The following is a 14249-nucleotide window of genomic DNA, read 5'->3' as shown; positions in this document are numbered from 1 at the left end:
ATATATATATATATATATATATATATATATATATATATGGTAGAAGTGAAGATGTGTATACATCGGGAATACCTTCAACAACCCAAAATCAAGTAAATTTTGAAATCCAGAAAAATCAAAATTTCAGAATAAGAGATGGTTGTCGTGTATATGAAGCAGAAACCCTACTGTATCGATATTGAATTTGGATAGGATTATGATACCCGATGATGATGTTCATTGATACTGACGAATTCTTAAAAAAACGTATAAACCCTAGCCGATGATTCGAAGAATTCATTCTGGCCCTTATCAACTACAATTGAAAGAAAAAGATGGAGAAAAGTAGGAGGGATTCACGGAGCCTTGCCTCGAATAAACGGTGATGATAGTAGAGATGGTGGTGCGATAGCGGTAGGTGGCGGAGAAGGAAAATAAATGGTGGTGACCGATGCTTTTTTTTAGAGTGAGAGAAATATGATTTGAAGACTTGAATGAGAAGAGTGAGGTTGTGACTTGAGACAGAGAACGATGGGGAGTTTACGATTTTGAGTAAATGGACGGGAGTGAGCGTGAATTATGTAGCTGATTTTGTGTCGTTTTACTTAGAAAGAAGGGTAATATCATAAGTTTAGATATATTGAACGACGAAAAGGGAGTTGCGGAATATTATGGCGATGGTATAACAGTACTTTAATTTTGATTGGAAATGGATATTGAGGATATGCCTTGTTGTATAAATGATTCTTTTATTAAAGAAGGTAGATAATAATACTACAATATATTGTTAAATGAAAAAAGGAAACATAATAAAATGTTTTGGTTTCATTTACAATATGTTAAAAATTAATAATAGTATAGATATGTTTAGCTGTATCATCACTATCTTATTATTAGTATTTTTAAATAGATTGAAATTTTTGACGAATCAAAAGATAACTATATGCACAAACTAGAGTTTCAACATGATTATGTAGTTTTTTTAAAAATCGGTCTTTATTAGACCATCTCCAATGGTAGTTTAATCACATTAAACTTAAAATCTCCATTGAACTCTACACACACATACACATACATACACACATATATATATATATATATATATATATATATATATATATATATATATATATATATAAACATTAGGTTAATACCCATGGAAACCACGGATAAAAAAGAAAAACATTGTAGCATTTTACTTTCCTGGAAATTGTCATTTTTAATTTTATACTTTCAATATGTTAAATTGACATCAATGTATTAAAAGTAAAAAATAAATAAATAAATAAATAAAAATAATGCACAAGTTTTGAATCAAAGACCCTAGTTATAAAGTTTCTCATTCTTATTGATAGGACATATGTGGAGAGATACCGATGAGAGTTTCTTATTTTACCCTTCAATGGCAAAAATTAATAAATTCAAGTCAAATATTTATGTTAATTATTCAAATTTGTAAATATTGTTATTAACGGTCTTTATGTTTATTTTCATTGCAATAGCGGTCCAAAACCAATATAAAAAAATTATGTTTTTATTTAATGTTAATAATGAACTCACATATTGTGGTGTTACTTGTATTTTGAATTATATGTAGCCTTTTCCTAATATCTCATATAAGTGTTCTTCTAAATATATCAGTAGCCCGACATATTAACATGATCATGCATGCATGTACGGTGACCCAACTGTTTTGCTTATTTGTGTTCTAGCCTTTTGAATTTTGTCAGGCGAAGATAAATGGAATTGGATTGGTCCCTGAGATTGTAAGAAACCAACCTTTTGCACCCTTTTAGAAATATGTATTAGCAAGAGGAAAAAAATAATCTTTAATGAGAGCAGTTACATATAGACATGAAGATGCAAACCGATTAATCATTCAATCCCATTTTGGGTTCGAGATTCCCTTACCCAACAAAAGAAAAGGAGTAATATTAGAACAACAGATTGTTTCTGTAAACAAAAATAAGATTGTTTCTTTAAACAAAAATAGGCATTACTTCAAATTATTTCAAAGGAAACAAATTAATGTCAATCAAAAACACCGGAAGCAACACCAAATAGTGCAATAAAATACAAATTCATAATGATTTAGAAGAAACAACAAATAATTTTTACTTCGATAAAAAGTAGGCTAAAAACATAAAAAACAGGAGATTGATAAAAATCAAGAAGGAAAAATGGTGGTTCGGTTTTTGCTTCCATTGATTGCAAAAGAGGTTATATTTGCATCAATGATATGTAATGCCTAAAATACATACTAACAAGAAGATAATAAATAACTTTGAGGAGACGACAAAATCATTAAAAAAATGTTACTTTTGAAAAAGGGTTAGACACATACAAATCATGAGATGATATATCATAAAGGTGAAGTTGTGATTCGATTTTAACTTCCAGCTTGATCACAAAGTGCTTTTAATACCTGCAATAAAAGGTCTGAAAAGTTAGGTTTGCATCAATGTTATGCAATACCTGAAATCATATCTTCTTTCAGTTTCAATTGCAAAATAGAGAAATAGTGGTGTTGGAGTTTGACAGAGTTGGTTCGCTTTTAATTTCCCTTGATTTTCAGCATTTATGGGGTTATGGAGTGGTGGATGAAGATATGAAAAGAGGCTCCAAGAGTGAGAGATGATTGAATAGCACAACCGATGGTCTGATCCATCATCGATGGTAGTGAAAGGGTTAATTGTAGGGTCGAATGTATATAATGAGGGGTCGAATGTAGTCTGTGTCTGTAAAGTGTCGAAAGTCTGTAAAGTGTCGAAAGTAGTCTGGTTTCGACACTCTAGCTATTTACAATACAATTTAGTTTTGATACTTAAATGTCCAGTCCTTGTTATTTTTGTGTGTCTGATGTACCCTATAAATAAGGTAAGTACATAGAGTAGAGTAACCAACTGATAGAGCGCTATTTGCATCTTGAACTCCAGAACTCACTTGTACTCTTCAGACATAAACGAGTCAAACATATCTTATTTAGATCTTGTGCTCTTTTACATCTTTATTGATTCATCTGTGTTCTTAATCAATCTCTAACTCACTACATTTGGTATCAGAGCAGGATTCACGCAATCGATTGAAGCTTTCTCGTATTATTCATTTTTTTAATCGCTCTTTCCGATTCAAAATTTTCCGCAAATTGAATCAGGAAACTGGTGTCAATTGATTGTATTTAATTGATTTTGCACTCTGTGTGTTAGATCGATTGATTTCTGATCAATCTTTTAGTGATTTCTTTCTTAGATCTCTATTTGAATCAAAAATTTTCTTTCTTCGAAATCCGTACAACAATGGCGAATTTCAATATGAACACGATGTCTAATTTCTCTCAATTTCTTGGACCATCCACTAAGATTTCGATGTTAATTCCAGAATATTATGAGTAATGGGCTGACAGGATGAAAGATTATCTGAATGGCAATGATGAAGATCTGATCTCATCAAAAGTGGAGAATTTTGTCAAGCGATGTTAGTCGATATGATACATCTGCAAGTTCCGATGACATGATCACAAGAGGATCCAAGATGAAGGAAAACGATAAGAAATGTATGCTTGAATTACGTGGTGCTCTTCCACCAGTAGTCTACAATTACATTCGGGGATGTAAAACTGCAAAGCAAATTTAGGATACAGTAAAGGAGAAATATCTAGGAAATGAGAAGACAAAAAAGAGTTTAGTCAAACAATGTTTGCTAGATTTGGGAGAATTCAATCAGAAGGAAACTGAATCAATCGAATCATACTGTGATCGATTGAATGAACTGATCTTCAAGTGTTCTCGCTATGGAGTAACACGTTCGACACTAGAGTTCAATCTCACCGTTCTTATGGGTTTAAGAAAGGAATGGAGAAATATCAGTCTAATGATCAAGACACAGAAAGCCGCATCACTTTCAGAGCAGATGGGTTCCGTGTTGGGATTTAATTCTTATTGTGACAACCCAGAAAAATACGTCACCGACCGCCATTAACATTTAACGATAGGACGTAAGAATGTAATAAGGACAACCTTGTAACCACTCGATATATTTTAATATATTCGAAATTTTCGTCCTTAATTACGTCAACCTTTAGGCTAAAAAATAAGTGCGCAAAAAGTCGCATCACTGTGAGAGAAGGTTAGCATATTTACACTCCTTAAGCTACCGCGATTCTAGAAATATAAATTTCGTAAGAATCCGACACAGTACAGGTGAGATATGGCATCTATGGTAAATGAATATCTATCGTAATTAAAAAGTAAAAACGACGAAATCTATAAGGAGATTGGTCGGATTTTGGAGAAATCACCAACTAGACAATCATATTAATACTTAAGTAGGAATTATTAGGCAATGAACGTCCAAAACGGACATCACGTGTGAGAGTTATGATTTTTATAAATTTTTAATGGTTATAAAAACACGTCGAAAAATGAAAGTCAAAACTAGACAAAAACGACCAAAAGGAAAGTCGTAGAGAATGACGAGACATACCCAGATATATAAGAGTCGTTGAGAATGGATTTCGTATGCGAGAGTTATGGAAATTCGAAGTTGAATTTTTACTATCACGTGCGATCGCGTGCACTGACACCCGATTGCATCGAGATACGGGATGGTGTGGCACGTTGAGATGAGGACATGTGGCATCTTTGTACGGTTCACACGTATTTACGCGGTGCACGCTCCAAATTTTCTATAAATAGCAGGTCTCGGCAGCTCATTCTTCCTCACCTACTCTTCAATTCTCTCTCTAAATCATCTCGTATGTCATCACCCCAATCAACTCTCGAAGTGCTGACTTGTGGTTTCTACCCTACACCAACGTTTTCAAACTCACATGTGAGTTTCACGGCCTAATTTTCAAAATCTTCCGTGGGGGGAAGGGGGGAATACATGTGTAAAACGCAACTTTACATAATTATTACTAATTGTAGTTAGATAATTATGCTCATATCATTAGGATGATATTATGCCCGGTAGATACTCTGCCCAAACACTTTAGCTAATATTATGCCTAGTTGCTATACTGAACCACTATGATAAGATAAGACCATACCTAATTGTCATGCTGGCCAGTTTCCATGCTAAATATCGTTATTATAGTCACTTTTGGATAAGCTTAGTACCTAGTGTTACTTTGCCCAAATTTTTGACTACGCAAAACACACACTTCATCTGATGGGTTTTAAGCACAACAACATTCCTATGTGATCATGCAACCCTAATTGCTTTTGATCTAAGTTTTTCTCTAGTTATACATGCAAATAGAAATTCCAAAGCAATAACCCTAATACTAGCATAAATTCGAGATCTATATGAAAAAACTAGGGTTAGAATGTTACCTTGCTTGTTATCTAGTAATAACGAGGATTCCTTAGATGATCTTGACTCTTGAAAGCTTTAGTGCCTCAAGTGTTGCACCTCTAATGGAGTCACAAACACCAATAGCAAATGATGAAGGAGAGAGAGGCACAAAATCATCTATGGCTCCTCTTAAGAAGCAGTGGTCGATTTCAGGAGGTCTAGGGGTCCTTAAATAGCTGTAGCTGCTAGGGTTTTCAGGTGGAAACCCTAATTTCCTCATTAGGCCCCAAGCAACCCATGGACACTCCTGCTAGAAGGCCTTGGACGATTTATATAGGGCCTTCCTATAGAAATTTGTCCACCCCATTCTAAGGGAGTCCAGCAGCCCAGTTTGCAACTATCAATGATTTGCAAAACCAGTCCCCGTATTTTTAATCTGTTCCTTTAATCCCAAAATTAATTCCAAATTAATTTCTGATTAAGACTAATTAAATAATATGATTTCTAATTAATATATTATTCTTATAATATATTAATAAATCATTAATTAACCTCTTTCTCCAAAATTCATCCTGTCAAGTTGCTATGGTGAAGGAAACTCAAAAGGACCATGCTACTATCAAATCAAGTACATACCAATTATAGTTATGGGCTTAGACACCTAATCCAACAGTCTTCCACTTGGATAAGTCTAATAACTATAACTGCAAGTATGGCTTCAGAATCTTATTAGAAATCGTAGCTTTCAAAAGTCGTTGTCGAACTCTGACCTAGTCAATGAAGCATCCTTTAGATAAGGGATCATATAATACTTTGTTCTACAATATATCGTGTGGATAATGACATGGAACAAAATCATTATAAATGTCCAACAGTTTGTTTCTCGATTTCATATTTGTTTGACAGTGAACTTTATTGAACACATCAATTCAATCCGGATCGGGCCTGGCACATAAGCCAACACAAAATCGTCGAGGGGCCCAAGATATCGCTTTTACCCCTTGAGATAAAAGGAACATATAAACTTTGAATTATATGCTTGTACAATTTACTTATCAAATCATACACAACAATACGTTTTATAACATCAAGTTACTGATGCGTTTACGCATTATCAATGCACAACCAACTCATAAACGACAACTCATATATCTCGGTTTAAAGATTATATGATATTATTGTTGGATTAGTGTCTAAGCCCGTAACTATATTTGGTAAGTATTTGACCCGGTTGTGCATGGTCCTTTTGGGTTGCCTTCACCAAAGCAACATGATAGGATGATTTATGAATAAAGAGGTTATTATGATTTATTAATATGTTATATGAATAATATATTAAAGGAGAAATCATATAGTTTAATTAATATTAGACAAGAATTAATTAAGAATTAATTTTGTGGCTAAAAGAGATTAATTAAATAAAGGGGACTGGAACTGTCAATTGTGTGATAGTTGATTTGGGCTGAGAATCCTTTTGGATTTAAGGGGTGGATGAAAATTAGAGTGGGAGCCCATCTAATTTCGTCCAAGGCCTTTATTCTGGAAGGTTCTTTGGACTGCTTAAGGCCTAAGCTATCTAATTAGGGTTTTGACTGAAACCCTAACAACACAAGTATAAATAGACCCCTTAGGCTTCAGAAATCGGCTATCCCTACTTCTAAGAGTACCAGAGCCGACTTCAAGAGCTTCCAACCTCTCTCCAAGATCATCCTCTTGCTTGTGGTGTTTGTAAGTCATTAGAAGAGTGACATTTGTGACTCTAAGCTCCAAGGACAAGAAGATTCAAGCTTTAAAGAAGAGGTAATCATCTAGATCTGTTTTGTTATGTCATTTTCGCAGTATATACACTAGATCTAGGGTTTGAAAGTCTTGGATGAATTGCATGTACAATAAAGAAGCCTAGATCCAAGCTTTAGGGTTTGCATGAGAACATAGGATGTTATTTTGTGTAAAACCCATCAGTGGTATCAGAGCCTTGATTGTCTTCTATTGTATTGATGCTTTGTGTGTTCATTCATGCTTTAAATCGATTTTTTGGCCCCTTGACTGGCAGACTCGGCGAGTCCCATAGTGGGCTCGACGAGTAGGATGAACTGGACGAGTCCATAAGGGGACTCGGCGAGTCGGGACGTCAGACAGAGGGATTTTCGGGATTTCTTGCTGTTTTGCTGAAGGATAATTACCAAAATCGTTTAAGACTAATAAAATCTGAATTTTATTGCTGTTATATGTTTATCCTTTCGAAAACAAAAGATAATTACCATTTATTTGAATAATAAATTCCTTATGTGATAATATTTGATTATTTAAATTATTTGATGAATTATCTGGTAAATAAAATTGATTAGGTCAAATTTAGATAATCATTAAATTAAATGTTTAATTTTAAATTATTTGCTATTTGATCCTATGTGTTTTGAAAAGTTCAAAACTTGCCCTCAAGTTTTGAAATTTAAATTTTGATTAAAAGTTTAATTTGAACTATTTAAATTTCAAACCCTAGAAGTTTACAAGTTTAAAATTCAACCTTATACTTTATAATATTATAAGATTAATATATATATATATATATATATATATATATATATATATATATATATATATATATATAACTTAACTGCTAGTCTTACCGTTAGTAGGCCTCATTCACGAAGCCGATCTATAAGAGGGTATAAGGTTATGGCCTATAAAATGGCCGTTTAATGGGTGTCCATTCTCACCCACCGCTTCCTTGATTGGTGGAGGGTCGTTAGCCGAACGGGTAGGATAGGGCAACCCTTTCCTCATTAAAAGTATAAGGAAATTATAAAAGTAACTAAATGTTTTCACAAAATTCCCAATCTTAGTTACTTTAGGCAAAAGTGAATTGATGCAATTCCATGAAATTACACTTTGTACCCTTGCTAATACGTTAGTGGAGCGTGTGTGGTTAACCGGCACATTGAATAGGTGACTGTAACAATGAGGGCACCATGTATATTTGCATGGTTATTCACACCCGCTTTGTGATCCTCGGCATCCCAGTCACAAACTTGAGGGGCATATCGAGATTTAAACATGCCATTGAAAATTTCAATGAATCTCAAAAGATCTAGGAGTTTTCAATACATTTAAAACTTAGTTTTAAATTTGTTTTTCATGGTGGAAATTAGTGAATCGTCATTCACTTACCTTCAAATTATTTACTTGTTAGATTACGACATCCCTTTTCTAATTTGTAAATAATGTTGTTGGATCCTAGCCCTAATTTATCCTTTGGGTGTTTAATTGGGGATTCATTTCTAATCAAACTTTGTTCTTTTTCCTTTTCAAATGTCGAACGTCAACAATAACACTTCTGGTTCAACCTCCTATGGCTCGTTCTCACTCATGAACTTGTATGGGAGAGTGATCTTTGACGGGTCCAATTTCAATGATTGGGTCCGCAACATTCGAATGGTCACTCGTTACGAGGACAAAGAGTATGTCCTCGATGAGAAGATAAAGGAAATCAACATCAACACTGCCTCTGCTGAAGAGATCACGACCTTTGAGGCCCATGAGCGTGATGCCACGAAAGTCCATTGCATCATGCTAGCGACTATGACTGCAGAACTCTAGAAGTCCTATGAGGACATGTACCCCTATGAAATGCATTAGGATCTTCTGGACCGGTACCACCAAAGCGCTAGGCAAGAAAGGTACGAGATCATCACTTCGATGAGCACTACCAAAATGGGTAATGGAGAGTCCCTTAGTGCTCATCTGCAAAAAATGAAGAGATATGTCGATCGCCTGCTAAAACTAAATGTTAACTTTGATGAAGAGCTGGCAGTTGACATCATCCTTCATTCCTTGCCTCCCTGCTATAGCCAGTTCCGCATGACCTACCACATGAACAAGGAGGAGGTCACCTTGAGCAAGCTTCAAGGACTGTTGAGGACTGCTGAGAGCAACCTCAAAGATAAATCTGTTGCATCATCTCCAACTCCTACTGCTGCCCCAGTCCTGGCAATTAGGCAAGGGAAGGGTAAGAAGAGGAAGGCTCCCTCAAAGAGCCACCATAAGGGAAAGTCCCAAAATGGCTCCTCTTCTAGTGGAACCAAGGTTGGTCCTGCTAAACCCAACTCCAACCCCAAAGAGGCAGAGTGCCACTACTGCCATGAAATAGGGCATTGGAAACGAAGCTACCCGAAATATCTACAAGACATCAAGGATGGAAAGATCAAGCCGTCCTACGCAAGTATTTACACTATTAAATCTAATGATTCATCACATGCTATTTCTTGGGTTCTTGATACAGGATGTGGTTTTCACATTTGTTCTGATTTGCAGGGCCTAAGAGGAAATAGGGATGTGGACCATGAGAAGATAAATTTGATCATGGGTAACAGAAGATAGTCGGCTGTCACCAAGATTGGATTTTACTCTTTAATGCTCAGTAGTGGATTAGGATTAGATTTAAATAATTGTTGCTATTTGCCAGATATGGCAAGAAACATCATTTCATTTCTTGGTTTGTATTGATAGGGTTTTAGATATTCATTTGATAATGAAAAGGGTTCTATTAATGCTTATCTTAATGGTGTTTTCTATTTTGAAGCATTGCCTTTTAATGGAATATATGAAATTGTGATGGTTGTAGACAATTTAGGAAATGATGTATTGTGTATTGATTCTTCCAATGATTTGGATAAAGCATGCTTGTGGCATTGTCGTCTTGGACATGTCAACAAGAAACGCATAGCCCAACTCCAAAAGGATGGAGTGTTGGAGTCATTCGACCTTAGGGACGATGACATGTGCGAGTCTTGTTTACTTGGAAAGATGACCAAGTCACCCTTCACTGGTACTTGTGCGAGGGGTGAGGGTTTATTGGACCTCATACATACAGATGTATGTGGACCATTTAGATCCACCACAAGGGATGCGTGCCACTTCTACGTGACTTTTACCGATGATTATAGCAGATATGGCTATATCTACTTAATCAGGCATAAGTCAGAAACCTTTGAAATTTCAAAGAGTTTAAACAAGAAGTGGAGAATCAGTTGGGCAGAAAAATCAAGATGCTTCGATCAGATCGAGGTGGAGAGTACCTAAGTCTTGAATTCCACGACTACCTCAAGGAATACAGAATTGTTTCGTAATTAATGCCACCTAGGACACCACAGTTGAATGGTGTGGCTGAGAGGCGTAATCAAACCTTGCTATACATGGTTCATTCCATGATGAGTTGTGCTTCACTACCTATCTCATTATGGGGGTATGCCTTAGAGACTGTCGCCCATATCCTTAACTTAGTCCCTACGAAGAAGGTTGCCAATACACATCACGAGACGTGGACAGGGAAAGCTCCCTCGTTGGCACACATCAAGGTTTGGGTTTGCGAGGCTTTCGTAAGACGAGAGACTCACGATAAGCTCGAACCTCGTAGTGAGCGATGTATTTTCATCGGCTACCCGCAAAACTCCTTTGGATATCTCTTCTATAGACCGAGTGACAATGTTGTTTTCGTTGCAAGGAGAGGGGTTTTCCGAGAGCGAGAACTCATAAGCCAAGGGGACAGTGGGAGGCAAATCGATCTTGAAGAGCTTCAAGAGTCGAGCGATGAACGAACCTACTCAACCCAAGGAGGAAACTCCGGTTGAACCTATTGACGAGTCCTTACCTCTTAGACGTTATGAAAGAGTTAGTGTTCCACACCGATTTTATGGTTTTCATATTACTACAGAATGGGATACGTTCATTAGTGATAGTACACTAGTGAATCTGGACAAACCTAACAGCTATAAGGAAGCCATGGCAGGCCCGGATTATGCAAAATGGAAAGAGGCTATGGACAGCGAGATTCAGTCAATATACGACAATCAAGTTTGGAATTTGGTTGACAATGTGCCAGGTCGTAAGACGGTCGGGTGCAAGTGGATCTTCAAGAAGAAGACCGACATGGATGGGAATGTACACACCTATAAGGCGCGATTGGTTGCGAAGGGTTTCACTCAAACTCCCAGAGTTGATTATGATGAAACCTTCTCACCAGTTGCGAAGATAAAGTCTATCAGGGTAATGATGGCCATTGTTGCTTTTCATGACTATGAAATATGGCAGATGGATGTCAAAACCGGTTTCCTTAACGGGAAATTGGCTGAGGATGTTTACATGGCTCAGCCAAACGGTTTTGTCAATGCGAAGCATCCCAATAGAGTGTGTAAGCTTGAGAAGTCTATTTATGGACTAAAACAAGCATCTCGCAGATGGAATCTTTGTTTCGATGAGAAAGTCAAAGAGTTTGGTTTTCTGCGAAGCGAGGACGAATCATGTGTATATGTCGAAGCTAGTGGGAGTATAGTTAGCTTTCTCGTATTGTATGTCGATGACATACTGCTCATAGGAAACAACATCCCAACCCTAAAGGAAGTTAAATCCTGGCTTGGGAAGTTCTTCTCTATGAAGGACCTCGGAGATGCTGCCTATATTCTGGGAATAAGGATAGTGAGAAACAGAAGTAAGAGACTAATAGGACTTAGTCAGAATACTTACTTGGACAAGGTACTAAAACGTTTTAGTATGGATAATTCAAAGAAGGGAGAGTTACCAATCCAAAGTAATGCCAAGTTGAGTAAGACTCAAAGCCCGAGTACCGAAGTCGAGATAGCAGAAATGAGCCGAGTACCATACGCTTCCGCAGTTGGCTCGATTATGTATGCTATGACTTGTACTCGCCTTGATGTGGCCTTCGCTTTGAGCATGGTCAGCAGATATCAAGGGAACCCTGGCAAAACACATTGGACTGCAGTCAAGAATATTCTTAAGTACCTTCGGAGGACCAAGGAATGGTTTCTAGTCCTCGGTGGGAGTGATGACTTAAGGGTGCGAGGGTATAGTGACGCCAGTTTTCAAACCGACAGGGACAACTACCGTTCCCAGTCAGGCTGGGTCTTTACTCTAAATGGAGGAGCAGTGACTTGGAAGAGTTCCAAGCAGGAGACCGTAGCTGATTCAACGTGCGAATCAGAGTACATAGCGGCAAGCGAAGCGTCAAAGGAGGCAATATGGTTGAAGAACTTCATTGGAGACCTTGGAGTTGTGCCAGCCAAAAAGGAGCCCATGGAAATTTTCTGTGATAATAAAGGAGCGGTTGCCTTGACGAAGGAACCCAGGGATCATGGCAGATCTCGACATATCGACAGAAAATATCACTTTATTCGACATCGAGTGGAAGAAGGACTCCTCGTAGTAAAGAGGGTATCGTCGGAGGATAACCCAGCAGATCCCCTTACGAAGGGACTGAGCAGGGTTAAGCACTTGCAGCACGCTAGGAGCATCGGGTTGAAGGACGATATTAGTTTAGATTAGATAGTTTAGAAACATGTAATAGATAAATGTAATTAACATTTGATGATTAAATAAAAGGGTATTATTTATAAGTAAAGTTACTGTCTTATGTTAATTATTTACCTATTGTTTCATTTTGCAAGTTTTGACTTCCTGAAAAATAAGATTATTCGAATGTTCCACAGTCGCTCATACTTTGGGGGTAGGTATGAAAGAAGATTGTCATGAACTGGTGTGTAGATTGTCTAAAGTGTATTCGACATAGAAAAGGTTTGCTGCAACTTTCATGAGTGCTTATGAGTTTGATTTGAGCATTGGATTAGACCCGCGCTTGCTGGAATCACTTCATGGAATTTATCACGAGTGATCGCAAGACGATAATATCATATGGTCTTAAAACCTAGATATATGGTTTGTTGTTTACTAATTGGTTGTGCATTGATAATGCGTAAATGCATCAGTAACTTGATGTTATAAAACACATTGTTGTGTATGATTTGATTAGTGGATAGTAAATGCATATAAGTCGAAGTGTATCTGTTCCTTTTATCCTAAGAGGGTAAAAGCGATATCAGGGCCCCTCGATGATTTTGTTTGACTTATGTGCCGGGCCCGGTCAGGACTGAATTGATGTGTTCAATTAAGTTCTATGTCAGACGAATCAGAGATCGAGAAACAACTGCTGGAAAATAAGTTTGACTATGTTCCATGTATTTGTCCGCATGATATCTAGAACGGAGGACTATAAGATCCCTTATCTGAAGGACAAGTTACTGATAAGATCAGAGTTTTACAGCGTCTTTGAGAGCTACGATTGCTAATCAGATTGTATTTACATTTGTAGTTACTAGACTTATCCAAGTGGGAGACTGTTGGATTAGTGTCTAAGCCCGTAACTATATTTGGTAAGTATTTGACCCGGTTGTGCATGGTCCTTTTGGGTTGCCTTCACCAAAGCAACATGATAGGATGATTTATGAATAAAGATGTTATTATGATTTATTAATATGTTATATGAATAATATATTAAAGGAGAAATCATATAGTTTAATTAATATTAGACAAGAATTAATTAAGAATTAATTCTGTGGCTAAAAGAGATTAATTAAATGAAGGGGACTGGAATTGTCAATTGTGTGATAGTTGATTTGGGCTGAGAATCCTTTTGGATTTAAGGGGTGGACGAAAATTAGAGTGGGAGCCCATCTAATTTCGTCCAAGGCCTTTATTTTGGAAGGTTCTTTGGACTACTTAAGGCCTAAGCTATCCAATTAGGGTTTTGACTGAAACCCTAACAACACAAGTATAAATAGAACCCTTAGGCTTCAGAAATCGGCTAACCCTACTTCTAAGAGTACCAGAGCTGACTTCAAGAGCTTCCAACCTCTCTCCAAGATCATCCTCTTGCTTTGGTGTTTGTAAGCCATTAGAGGAGTGACATTTGTGATTCTAATCTCCAAGGACAAGAAGATTCAAGCTTTGAAGAAGAGTTAATCATCTAGATCTGTTTTTTTATGTTAATTTCGAATTATATACACTAGATGTAGGGTTTGAAAGTCTTGGATGAATTGCATGTACAATAGAGAAGCCTAGATCCAAGCTTTAGGGTTTGCATGAGAACATAGGATGTTATTTTGTGTAAAACCCATCAATTATCG

Source organism: Lactuca virosa, chromosome 9 (assembly GCF_052849685.1).
Source record: "Lactuca virosa cultivar CGN04683 chromosome 9, Lactuca_virosa_CGN04683_v6, whole genome shotgun sequence".
NCBI lineage: Eukaryota > Viridiplantae > Streptophyta > Magnoliopsida > Asterales > Asteraceae > Lactuca > Lactuca virosa.
Note: the sequence above shows the minus strand (reverse complement) of the source record.